At 35.1% G+C, this 14,751-nt stretch overlaps 1 long non-coding RNA gene across 1 annotated transcript; it reads right to left on the reverse strand.

Moving 5' to 3' along the window:
* Positions 1–1,226: 1,226 nt before the first annotated feature.
* Positions 1,227–13,934, reverse strand: LOC122327861. Its single transcript, XR_006247730.1, has 3 exons — positions 13,846–13,934; positions 4,056–4,271; positions 1,227–1,370 (listed from the first exon to the last, which is right to left on the reverse strand). It is a non-coding gene; the product is annotated as an uncharacterized LOC122327861 (long non-coding RNA).
* Between the last annotated feature and the right edge of the window lie 817 nt (positions 13,935–14,751).

Here is a 14,751-nt window from a genome sequence, read left to right on the forward strand (position 1 = left end):
AACCGTCGCCACTGGCATGCTTCTCCCGCTGAACCCGAGCTGATTAAATTGCCCGAGGCCAGTAAGTCACCGATTCTTTGACATCAAAAGCAGCAGACGGGGAAAAAGGGAAAAAAGTCCATTTCACACTTTCGGGAGCTTTCCAAAAGAAATCCGGCCCTGGACATAATGGAACATTTTGCCGTTTATACGGCAGGAAAGTCCACGGATCGCATTTGGGCAGGATTTCTCATTACGTCCACGATGTAAAGCAGCATCGCATGGATCCCGCATGTTGTGCTGCAGACATAGCCAAGATGGCGGACGGAATCGGACCAGCTCAGTGCTGTTCAAATAGAGTCACTCGGGCCGAAAGCATTCATGCGCTCTTATTGGCCGATGACACCGTTTCAGAGGAAACAGTAGAGCACAAAATGAGCGTAATAACCCAGACAGAGTGCATGGAAGCAGATCCAGCTGACCATCTGGGTCATGTCTGTGAAGGTCCGCAGCTGCTGCCCTGGAGAACCTGAGTCCAACCTCCAGCTTTGAGTGGAGAAACAGATCCTGCTGAAGCCCTGTAGAAGTAGTGCACGCAAAACTCAATTCAGTCAATTTAAAAAAAATTTCAGTCGATTGGAAATCTGCGAATGTTTTCTTAACTTTATGGAATTTAACTGGTGTACATATTATGCTCAATAAATGTTTTTGGGGGGTTTCTGTGTACATTTTAAAGTAAAAAGAAACATAAATAAAACATTTAAATAATTACAAATGTATAAATCAAATGTATAAATGAATAAACAAATGAATAAATGGATGTTGTTGCATAATTAAGTAAAATCCTATAAATAAATAATAGTACAATTAAAGTAGAGGTTGTTTAATTATAAATTATAATACACTTTTGTGTTATTTGTTTGCATTGGTTTATTTGACGTGCAAAATAAAAACCACATTATTTATTTATTAATTCGTTCATTTAAAGCCTACATAATAAAACAACGCAAAAGATAAAATAATCAGCACGCTTTGTTTGTTTAATGCGAATTATAATCTAACCAGACTGATCAGGATAATAATAATAAACTATTTTAGTATAATTTTTACATTCCTATTTAGTAACACTTTTTTCGAGTGACCTTACACTGAATCAGTTTGTCTCTCCGAGCTCTTCTTTCTTGCCTGTTGATGCAGACCAGGTTCCCGTCGTGGTCTCGCTCCGTCAGACGAGCAGACCCGGGACTCTGGTCAGTTTGTTGGGAGGGACGTCACCTTCAAGCAGAAGTGTCCTACCTAGGGAGTGAGAGAAAGGGAAGCGCTCGGCTCGGTCCTCGGGAGCGCCGTCTTTGTGTGGTTACCATGGAAACGCTCCTTTCCAACTAGAAGAGCTGAAAGTTTAATATGAACACATCAGTAATTTTCTGTCATGCTGGTGGGCTAAAAATGCTAAATTACTGGTTGCATTGTACTACAGTCTGTATTGTTTCCTGATGATGAACACGCTATTTTTGGCCACCTGTAGGCCATGCAGTCTGAGATCGGCAATACTTGATTACAGACCAAATAAATAATACACATTTTCATATAAATCATAATATAAATGCTAAAGGTTTGTCTGAATGTGTTTTTTTTATTTATTTGTTAGACATTCTATTCTACTATATTTATTTTTGCATCATTTATTTACATTTATTATTATTATTATTATTATTATTATTATTATTTATTATTATTATTATTATTGATGTTGATATTATTATTATTATCATTATCATTATTATTATAATTATTATTATTATTATTGTTGCCATTGACATCATCATCATTATTATTATTATTATTATTATTATTATTATTATTATTATTATTATTATTATTATTATTGATTATTATTATTATTATTATTATTATTATTATTATTATTATTGTACAATAATCAAGTTACATGTGCAAACATGTAAATAATTATCATTTAATTAAATATATTTAGTAGTAGTAGTGTTGCTGCTGCTGCTGTTATTATTATTATTATTATTATTATTTATTGAGAAATAAATATGTACAATAAGTTTGTACATTAAAATCAATAAATAAACTTTTTTTTTTTATTGTTTGTGAACATGCATTAAATAAACAAGCAAATAATTGTTTTTAATTGTTTGTTTGAGAACATACATAAAATAATACAACTAATGTAATAAATATAGTCTGCGTAGTTTGTTTAACATAAATTATAATTTGCAATAATTTGTCCTTTTTATACTGTAACTATTTAGCAAAACAGTTGTGTTTAAGATCTATTTCGTGAATATTCCTGGCTCGACTGTGTGTGATTTATCGGGGCATGTTATTTCGTGAAAAATAAATATAGAAATGGAGCGCTCTGTATATTTCTTCTTGTTGAATAACCTGTTTGTTGAAAGTAAATTGGGTTGCGAATGGCTTTTCATGTTGACTTCAGAAAGATAGTTTGATAATGATCTAAAATTATAGTGTCGCTTGCCTTTTACACAATCAGCTCCTCTCCACGCGTCTCTTTTATTTTTAATTTTTGCCATGTGGGATGTCAATTAGTTCCAAGTGTGTGTTTTTCACTTTTAGAATAATTCGCATTAATTCCACTCCAATTCACCTCTCCCACAACTTCTAATGCAAAATAATGAGGCCGTATCCAGGGATTAAATCAGTTTAATTGTGCGTTCGGCTTCATCCAGGTCCTCCAGTGGAATTTAATGAATAGGCAGTGATTGCAGCACAGACCTCGGGGTTAAAGCGTGTTTGAATGGAGGAGTCCTGCTCTTCGTGATCGCTGCTGCGTCACTGCTGACTCTGGAAAAACACACCGATTTTGTGGAGCGTATAAGTAAAGTATTGACAGTCGTGTACGCTTCTCATTTACAGTACGGCGTGCTTTCCAGCTCGTGAATGAGTCACTTGATTGCTGCAGGTCTTTCTAATAAAGCAGGCGCTGCTCAGAATGAAGACTTATTTATTTTTACTCTGATGTACTACTCCTATAATAATAATAATAATAATATTAATATTATTATTATAATAATAATAATAATAATAATATTATTATTATTATTATTATATTATTATTATTATTATTATTATTATTATTATTATTATTGTTAATGTAATACTGATGCTATTATTGTTGTAATAAATAATATAATAATAATAATTATGATAATAATAATAATAATAATAATAATAATAATAATATTATTATTAATATTATTATTATTATTATTATTATTATTATTATTATTATTAACAATAATATTATTCTTGTAATTAATAGTGATATAATAATAATAATATAATAATAATAATAATAATAATAATAATAATAATAATAATAATAATAATAATAATGTGTATTTTTACTTACTTTTTATGATTTTAAAGTAAATCTGGTGTGGTTTATTAACATTTCCATTCATTTAATAGTATGTACATTCAAAATAATTTTGCTACAGTGACCTTTTAATTATCATATAACTAATATATATATATATATATATATATATATATATATATATATATATATATATATATTTTTTTTTTTTTATTTATTTATTTATTTATTTTTTATTTTATTTATTTTTTTTACTAAATACTTTTACTTATTATTTGCTAATATTTATTGAAATTGAAAAACAAACATTAATAAATAAACTACAGTAGCATTAATATAATTATATAATTATTATAATTATTGCCAATTACTACATTATTATTATTATTATTATTATTATTTAAATAAAGGAATGCGGTGTAGTTTATTGCTATTATTTATTTACAATGGTTTAGTAGTATATAATATATTTATTTATTAATTTATTAATTTATATAATAATCTAATTTTATTTATTACAATGCTACATTTGTTGTGATATTTTGTACATTTAGAAAGAACAAAAAATACTTTCTTAATTGACTTAGTAATTAATAATAATTATAATTCTTTATGCTTTGTTTCCCCTCTTCTTTTGGGCACAGAGAGCCTTGAACCCGACTCCCTGGCGTAGCTAGAAGAGAGTCCTCTGGCTGCTTGCGTCCGTTACCTGTCTGAACGTGTCGAGGATCGCAGAGAATGCGGAAAGCTTTTTTGTTTTCCGGCACGCTTGGCCCCTCGATCTGCGCTGGGGCCCGGCCGAGGAGAGCCTTCACCTGCTCATTAATCATCCTCCAGGCCTGCTCGTGTTCGGGAGACGCCGTCGTTTCAGACGATCCGGCTCTGTCTGTTCTCCAAGCGTCCGGCTCGGGATCGTTCGGGACCCCTGTGAAATGTAAAGTGAGAGTGAAGCTGGGATAAACGCTGTGGGAATGCCAAGCACCGGATAGACAGTCATCAACCACAGCCTTCTTATGGTTTCAATGCATGTACTTAATAGTTTTGGTAGTTAATAGGTATTTATATTTCCATTTCCTGCATGTTAGTTGCACCAAATCTTATTATTATTATTATTACTACTACTACTATTATTATCATTATTAAGAAGAATTAATATTATTTATTGTTGGGTAGAGTTAGTCCCACGTGTCTGTTTAGTTAAAATTATTTGGCAATAATTTAATGTTTTTTTGTTGTTGTAATGTATGGCATATTATGTAAAATATAGTAATTAATTTAAATAAATAACACAGCAACAATTGAACTACACTTGTTTTATTTAGGCATTTATGAACATTATAATAAAATATATTCCATAAATAATAGTTTTTTGGTATTATATGTAAATATACAGGTATGTAACTATAATTTCTACGATTTAAATTCATGAAACATTTTGACTTAATTCTTGTATCATTTCGACTTTATTCTTGTAATAGTTCGCATTTTTATTCTCGTAATATTTCAACTTTTTTCTCGTAGTATTTCGACTCAATTCTTGTAATATTTCAAGCTTTATTGTAATTTTGACTTTATTCTCGCAATATTTAAACTTTATTCTCGCAATAGTTTGACTTTATTCTCGTAGTATTCTATTTTATTCTCAAAACATTTGGACTTCATTCTTGTAATATTTCAACTTTATTGTAATTTTGACTTTATTCTCATTATTTTTTTTTTTTTTTTTTTTTTAAGGTGGCACTAAAATGTCGTCAACATTATTTGTATCACTTAAAATTTTATATATATATATATATATATATATATATATATATATATATATATATATATATATATATATATATATATATATATATATATATATATATATGAGTGTTGTGAGTTAATGTTAGAGTAAAAAACCCAACTTTAGGGACCAAGAGTGATATTGTCCGGGGATTATTTTTATTGTATCACATGTAACTCAATCATCACATTTTCCTTGAAACCGAGCAGCACTCTATTGGTTTAAGTTTTTTTTATCCAGGCTCGTAGCGCAAACAATGCTAGCGGGTTTCAGTCAACCTCTGATGAATAGAAACCAGCCGCATACTCTTCCCACCGTTAGCGCTGTTAGCCTCCTCCCGAAGAGAAGTCGACGACGAATGGTCTCTGGTTAACTGTGGTTAAAAATACCCATTGGCCTGTGCACTTGAAAAAAACAGGAAGGATTCGCTATCCTCCTTCTAGCAAAGTAGCATTTGGCGCAGCCGCCGAGATGCTAGCACCGAGGCCTTTGATACGTGTCTTTCCCAGCGCAATTGGTGGTGTGGCTAATGGTGTTAATGTGCTAGGAGCTATATCCTGGCGCAGAGTGGAGGAAAAAAAGACTAAATGAAAAAATCTTTTTAGCTTCGCAGCGTGGGACAGATCTGCGCTTAGCGATGCGGTTTAGCATGTAAGTGTAGCTGTTATTTGTATTTATGATGGCTGGAGAAAGCCTGGCTGCGGGCTAGTAACAGAAATGGAGAGATATGTTATCGCTTGTGTGGCCTGTTTGTGAGAGATTTTTTTATGTATTTTTTTTTCTATGCAGAGTTTCTGGAGGATTTTATAAGAGCAGCCTAAAGTGGTTTGCTGGTTTAATGTAGTTTAAGCTGTTCTAGTTGATTCCAGCCTGCCTTGTTCAGCAAGATTAGCTAGCTAACTGTTTCTATCTATCCATCCATCCATCTAATTTCGTCTATCTATCTATCTATCTATCTATCTATCTATCTATCTATCTATCTATCTATCTATCTATCTATCTATCTATCATTTTGTCTAAACTGTGGTCTATCTGGCTTATCTATCTATCTATCTATCTATCTATCTATCTATCTATCTATCTATCTATCTATCTATCTATCTAATTTCGTCTATCTATCTATCTATCTATCTATCTATCTATCTATCTATCTATCTATCTATCTATCTATCTAATTTCGTCTATCTATCTATCTAACTATCTATCTATCATTTTGTCTAAACCTTGGTCTATCTATCTATCTATCTATCTATCTATCTATCTATCTATCTATCTATTCATCTATCTATCTATCTATCTATCTAATTTCGTCTGTCTATCTATCTATCTATCTATCTATCTATCTATCTATCTATCTATCTATCTATCTATCTATCTATCTATCTATCTATCTATCTATCTATCTATCTATCTATCTATCTATCTATCTATCTATCTATCTATCTATCTATCTATCTAATTTGTCTATCTGTCTATCTATCTATCTATCTATCTATCTATCTATCTATCTATCTAATTTCGTCTGTCTATCTATCTAACTATCTATCTATCATTTTGTCTAAACCTTGGTCTATCTATCTATCTATCTATCTATCTATCTATCTATCTATCTATCTATCTATCTAATTTCGTCTATCTATCTATCTATCTATCTATCTATCTATCTATCTATCTATCTATCTATCTATCTATCTAATTTCGTCTATCTATCTATCTATCTATCTATCTATCTATCTATCTATCTATCTATCTATCTATCTATCTATCTATCTATCTAATTTGTCTGTCTATCTATCTATCTATCTATCTAATTTAGTCTGTCTGTCTGTCTATCTATCTATCTATGATTTTGTCTATCTATCTATCTATCTATTCATCTATCTATCTATCTATCTATCTATCTAATCTATCTATCTGTCTATCTATCTATCTATCTATCTATCTATCTAATTTCGTCTATCTATCTATCTATCTATCTATCTATCTATCTATCTATCTATCTATCTATCTAATTTCGTCTATCTGTCTATCTATCTATCTATCTATCTATCTATCTATCTAATTTCGTCTATCTATCTATCTATCTATCTATCTATCTATCTATCTATCTATCTATCTATCTATCTATCTAATTTATCTATCTATCTATCTATCTAATTTCGTCTATCTATCTATCTATCTATCTATCTATCTATCTATCTATCTATCTGTCTATCTAATTTCGTCTATCTATCTATCTATCTATCTATCTATCTATCTATCTATCTATCTATCTATCTAATTTCGTCTATCTATCTATCTATCTATCTATCTATCTATCTATCTATCTATCTGTCTGTCTTATCTATCTATCTATCTATCTATCTATCTATCTATCTATCTATCTATCTGTCTATCTATCTATCTATCTATCTATCTATCTATCTATCTATCTATCTATCCGTCTATCCGTCTATCTATCTATCTCTCTGTCCGTCCAGGTCATCGTTCTGTACGTCTATCAGTCTTTTCCGTCAGCTGTAGTGCGAGTGCTGATATAAACCGAGTCTTTGCTGTGAGCACTCATCATAGACTGTCTGCTGATCGTCTAATCAAGCACATTTGCCTGTACTCCATTGATTCAGACCTGACTAATCATGGCTTCGCTTGATAAATTATTCAATTAATTTGTACAACGATCCCCTCCTCTTCCTGATATAGCCATCACCATCATAATAACCCCAATGCCTCTCACAACCACAGGACATTTGAAAATGGTTTATGTCCAATGCTTGTGGTTATCGGATAGCAACCCCAGTCTACACACTCGGGGATTCCTAGATCTTGATAATGTGTGTGCCACATCAATACTGTTATCCACTTCTTTCTTCGGGGCATCCATTGGATCTAACTAGGAGATAAATATTGATCATTTGATATATTTACAATATAGTCACAGAGATTTTGCTGGGAATATAAAATTAAGCAATGTTCATTTTGTGGAATTTGAGTCCTATTGGAAAACCAGTGCAGTAATGCACTTTGAATGCATAAAAATATCACAAAATCAAAAAGTTACATCGTTACATTTTACGGAAAGTACATTTTGATAAATTTAGGCTACTTTTGCATTTCGAAAAATCTGGGATAGGTTGATAGAGCTGTCTTTACACCGGACAAAAGGCATATATTGTGAAAAAGCGCATTTAAACAGACTTAAATGTGGCACAGGGGAGGCATAAACGTACTTTGCAAAGGAATCACAATTGCAGTAAACAATGTATCATTCTTGCGAATGTTATATTTTTGAGAAAATGTTGCCTTCTGTGTTGATTCACATGCACAGCTGATACTGGAGGGGAAGCATGCAGGGCATAATTTGTGCCGGAAAAGGCTGGATCCGGCACTTCCAGAGTTTTATCATGCATCTATTTCAATGACCTCGCATGCCTCTGAACAAAAAAAAATAAATATCTGTTGTACGTTTCATCTGAAACCAAGTATAATATTAATAAAGTTGTCAATAAAACCAGTTCCTTCACACCATTATAACTAAGCTGTCTAGATAAGTGCCTGACCTTTGGTGTCAAACACACTCTTTGCCTTCCAAAACCACTGATATCTAAATCTTGATACACTATTAGCCCTTAAAATACCTTTTTTTTTCCTCCTCCAAGTGTGTTGGTTTTATAATGATGGCTTGCACAATATTTGCAATCATTTTAGAGCCTAATCTCGTCACGCGCACATACACACCTCACATGCACAAAAGCCCCTCTGTTTGCCTGTCTTTCTGCACAATGGCACGCCACCCTTGATTTAAATCAGCAAGAGCAGCGTGTGTTATCAAAGCACGGGCACATACTTCTCCATTCCACGAATAACACCACCGGAAGGCAAAAAATGACACATAACACATTAACTCAGCTTGAGCAGACTGTGTTGACGGTTTTGAATGTTCCTTAAAAACACATAATTTATGTATGACGGCAATGCGGCATCAGTGTACAGGTACGCTTGTCGACAATCGTCTGTGATTAAATCAGCTTGAACTAAAACACACTGACATTTAGTTGATAATTTCAGTCATATGTGGGCAATTTTGGTTGGAAAATTGAGCATAATGGCCTACCTGCTTCTTCTGAAGTCCATTAGGTCCGCTGTGGCTTTATTCTCTTTTTTGGAAGATTTGAACAACAACAAAAAGTTTATTACTGCTTTGCAATGACTGGTATTTATTTGCATAATTGCAAATCTAGTTATGAGGACGTTATGTGTTTTGTCCAGGCTTTGTAAGATGGTTTGGTCTAACCGTACATAATAACCTAGAGAGTGATGGAAGGATCTAGCAGGCAAGTCAAATGGTCCCATACACCTGTGAAAACTCTACACTTTGCGATCCATTATCAAGGGAGAAGCTGCACTCACTGCAAGAAAAAAAAAATCAATACCTACTTCAGAACTAACTGCGCTTGCAGGTAAGACAGTAGAAATCACAGTCATTGAAGCGCCTATTTAAAGAGATCGGCGATTATTGGTGTGGGGTACGGACCCTTCATCTGAGATTGTCTAGGCTCTGGGTAGTGTTGACAACAAACCAGTTATTGCATCTTTATATTGCATCTCTCAAGACCCTCGGGATTACAAGAGACTTCCACGGAGATGAGTTGGAGCTAAATTCTGCAGGGGTGTGATTCTTATGGAGAGACCACTGATATAAACTACTACAGACCAGCTAATGACCATCATGGACTTGTTAGACACCAGCCACCTTAAACTAGTTGACTGATTAGCTCAACTCCCACCTTGAGGGGCAATGCTGGCTAACCTGGTAGGCCATACTAGACCAGAAACAAAACGGCTATCATGTTCCAAAGATCAGCATAACTATTTGATACTGGCATAAGTTTACCCCTTGCAATGGTACTCTAGCTGTTCAACCATCATAGACCAGCAATCGAACAAGCTAGTGAACGCCAACTATATTTCAAAACATAGTGACTATCATAATCTAGTTCCCAGAAAGTATACGTAGGGTCCCAAAGGGATCCAAAACATCTCATAACTTTTACAAATTTCTCAAAAGCCTGCAAATTTTCTAAACCCTTGGTACCAGCTGATTTAGGTGGCAGACCAATATATTCCAGTTAGTGAACCACCTATGCCATCGTGAACCAGCTGATGACCATGAACCAGATAGACTCCAGCTCTGATGTTTTCAACCACAATAAGCTGGTACTAGGTGATTTTAGGTGGCTTAACTCCCGACATAGTTTAAATATAGGTACATAAATGTTTTCTTAGATATATAGTAGATAGTAGCAAGTTCGTGGGCCACTATTCTACACTATTTTAGGTCGTTAATCAGTTAAACTACTAGCTGGTAGGGCTTAATTCACTGACCTGGTAGACCAAAATACCTTTTTAGTTCTGAACAGGGCCCTTGGGATAATCTAGCTGGCGGACAACCTAAACCATCTTGGACCAGCTAATGAAGATTTACATGACTAGTTTCCAGTTGTCATTTTTAAAAACACAGCTACCACCTAAAGATGGTTTCAAGGTGGTGTTACGTGCCGTGTGTTCTGGTTGTTTGCGTGGTCTTTTTGTTTGTTTTTCCCCAAGAGCTGTCTCTCGTCCGTTCTCTCAGGTACATGCTTGCTGATTGGAGGATGTGGCTGTCCATCATCGTTCCGGAGTCGCCGGTGCAGCCAATCCGACGTCTTCCAGCAGTTTAAAAAGCGCGTAGCTTGTTACGTTTGGTAGCTCAGTGCTCATTGTTCAGTGTGTACGCTGGTGTTTCGTGACCTAGTTGATTTGTTTCCGTTTTCCAGTGTACGCTACTCAGTGTGTCTAACTCGTTCAGATCCAGCATTTTGGCTGACATTATTGCCTAGAGTTAACTGTCCTTTCTCTTGGGGAAAAGAGAACAGGGTTAGGTCGTACGACATACATTTTGCACGTAGCTATTTAATGTTAGACACACCAGGTAAGGAGTGAGCGCCCTTTTTGTACTTTTGATTTTCGTCCTAGTGAGAGTAGGCTAGTTACGGCGCCGCACGCGCTGAAGATTTCAGTTTGTTTTTCACATTTTTCTTTGGTTAGTTTACAGGGATATTGGGCAACTTAGTTTGGGGTTTTGTTATATTTATTTCTTTACTTTGGCGCCTCTCTTAGTTCTTTTTTTCCCCCTTTATACACTTTGTAAATAGTTCACACTCTGTATCAGTGGCTTATAATAAACCGCTAAAACGGACTCTGTCGTTGTGCCTGGCCATTTTTACAACTCCGCCCCAGCATTAATTTTAAATGTTGCATCCTCACCTCTAGACCCTTTTAAAGTTCGTAACAGTGGTTATGTCAGTAGATCATTTTGACTGTGAGCGGATGACACAAACCAGCTAGCATAATCCAAGCATGACTACCTCTGAGACCATATTTGACCATAGCTTTAGGCTAATCGAAATGCTGACGTACTTTTACATTTTATAAAATCCACTGAAATATGCAAGATGGTACCCACAGTGACCTACACCATTTACAGTATAAAACAACAGGCATATTTCAAACCACAACCACCCCCTTGAACTTGTTTTATCAGGACTCTACAGCTGGGAAATCAAACACATCAAAATGAACCACTTAATGTGTTGCAGTAGAGGATTGAAGACATACATGTCTGTCATCTTTTTCTCTTGCAGAAAATGCGCATTTAACATGCCAGAATTGATTCCCTGCTCCGACGTGAGAATCTCCACATGCTTGAGAATCACACTTTTCCAGTGTGAAGATTTCAACCCTTCAATCAACAAGCAGTTCACACTTCTCCGTTATGTATAACACTCGCAATATAAATACCAAGCCTCGTCAAAGCTTGGAGATAAAACTCTTGCCCCATATCTCTGGTGCCATAATTGGCAGGAGATATTTATTATCATGCTTATGTACATGTGGCTGAGAAGATCAAAAATAGTGGCTAAAGTTACTTCATGCACCTTTTTTGCCGCAATGACTGCAGCAGTCCTTTCGGATTTGGCCCGCATTGTTCTCAAGGGTTATTTTTCTGTGGCATGAACAGAAAACGAAGTTAATACCACAGAGTTGCAAACAGCAAAGCAGATTCAGCCCTGGATTAAATCCAGTGATGGTGTTTGGAATCTGAAGGCTTAGCCGCGCATCTGCCGCTGGTCTGACAGGTATGGGAGAGGCATTTCAAATGAGGGTCTGGGTGGTAATCTTGTTGCATGACTGCACTTAAGAGAGAAGGTTCAAGAAAAGTCATTCTGACAATAGATCTTCAAACTGCAGCTTGCTCTAAGGTGAATACTGATTTGTTTATGGCACGCTGGTTTTCTTTGGCAGCCTTTCAGCGTGCTGATCCAAGGCCAGTTCAGCGGCCATGCAACAATAACAGAGGTTGGGATTCGGCCCTTGCGGTTGGGTTAAAACCACTGTTTGACCCGCTCGCAGTTCAAAACAGGAGGTGAGAAACAAGAAAGCGCCCTTATTAAAGGATATCTGAGAGGAAATGTAAGCTAGTCAAAAAATATGATTTCAGCTTCAGCTATTTTTTCCCCCTGGTGTGAAACAAGTCTCCCGTTGAGAGTCAGATCTCAACATTTAATCTCAAACCGTGCTTAGATTTAGCAAGATCTGCAATCAACAGTCAGGAATTTCAATAAGAACATACTGATGGTCTATGTTTTATTGCACCAACCACCATGCATGATTTCTTTACTAGTTTTCTGCAGATTGACTGTAACATCTGTGTTGGGTCTTTCTCACATTCCTGGTATTTAATGGAGCTTTGTGTAATAACTACTTGCTACAGAAGCGCAAACTCCATTCCCTCCAAGTAGTCAGAGACAGCTGAATAAAACACAGATGGTCTGTTTTGTACAACCAGGTGCCGGAACAAGGGGCAAAACGGTAACTCCTTCAGCCTCAGCAAGCAGAAAGGTGAGAAGAGAAAGACTGAAAACCGAGGGTCTGTTAAAACTCGCAGTAAAAACGTAAAATCTCCGAGACGTTTAAACACAACATTCACTGTGATTGATTTTATAGTACGGTGGAAACTTGTACCCGGTTAGCTTGCGAATTTTTTTCTCGGGCGTAATGTAGCTGATTCAGGTTGTAGTTCAAAATCCATTTGCGACTTTATTGAGGGAAGATAACATCAGTCAAGGTAGACGAATTCAAATTGGAATCCAATTTTCTAAAACAAAATCCAGGCAAATGGACAAAGCTAGGCAGATCCAGTGTACTCAGGAAAAAGAATGGTGAGAAATGCAATTGGCAGGCGAAAGCAAGAATTCACAACGTACAAGAAACATACATAGCACATAAATTCCATGGCAACAAACTCCAGGCAATCAATATGCGGGTGTTTAAATTGGTTTGCGAGAAGTAGGCCAGACGCGGAGTTTGACGCGGCTTATAAAACAGAATGCAAATCGCTTTATACATAAAAGTGGGTCTAACTTCCAGATGGAAACTTCTACAGAAAACGTAAAAGAGTTATATCCGGATATATATATGACTTTGGATGAAAAGACAGTTTCAGAGGTGAAGTAAATGGCTTAAAATTATAAACATTAAACATTAACCATGAGCCCTCTTCTTTTAGGCTTATGCTTGTGTTTATAAATAATTTACCGCCATCTTTAAAAAAAATTCCAGTTGCCACACACCTGCCGACATCATCATGCACAGCTCATCTATAATATGGTCTCACCTGTCAGGGACCTTTGTGCCTGGAGCTCTGCTGCATCATAAATTTTTTGTCACCTACTGTCTGTCTGTCTCCACTGTGCTCACAACCTCTGCCTTCTCCCAAAGGACACCGTCTCCCTATCTTCTTCTCCCTATCTTCCTTTCTCTTCGCATACTTACTGCCACACTGTGCGGGTTTTTTCACTATCTCTGGAGAGCTCAAGATAATGCGTCAAGTCAGGTCAAGTCTTTAAAAAAAGCTGAACTGTATTAAAAATAAAACATATTTGCAATTTAAAAGGGGAAGCAACTTAAATTTAAAAAATATGTTCAATTAGTGTGATGTTTCATCCACACCAGTAGGTGTCAGTACGGCATGTTTTATCACCACTGGTTTAAAACAAAAATTACTTGTGGTCGCTGAATATATTAGTTAAATGCTTGCAAAATAGTATTTTAAAATAATTTTCTGGTAGCCAAACATTAATTCTGCGTGATGTTTCTTTGTCACCAGTAGGTGTCAGTATAACATTCAAGCCCTTTGTAATTTTGTGCATTAAAATATAAACCAAAAATTTTCATTTACATTTATGGGCATTTCTACAATGGAAATGGTAACTAAAGATGTGTGGAAATGTACCTCCACACCAGTGGGTGTTAGTATAGCATTCTTTTTTTTTTTTTTTCATAACGCTAAGTAAGTGGCAGTATGAGGTTTAAGGTTTCTGGGGGTTTTTTTTTGTCCATCTCAACATACATAAAAAAGTACCATAAACCACAAAAAAAAAATTCTAACTATATTACCTTGGTGAAGCAGCTAGCAGTTTCTTTTGACACAAGATTAGCGTGCTAGATCGACAAGATTGGTTACATGAAGGTCATGAAAGAAACAAGTGGGCTGCTTTTTATTTAGAGTCGGGCTGTGGAA

This window comes from Puntigrus tetrazona, chromosome 22, assembly GCF_018831695.1.
Source record: "Puntigrus tetrazona isolate hp1 chromosome 22, ASM1883169v1, whole genome shotgun sequence".
Classification (NCBI taxonomy): domain Eukaryota; kingdom Metazoa; phylum Chordata; class Actinopteri; order Cypriniformes; family Cyprinidae; genus Puntigrus; species Puntigrus tetrazona.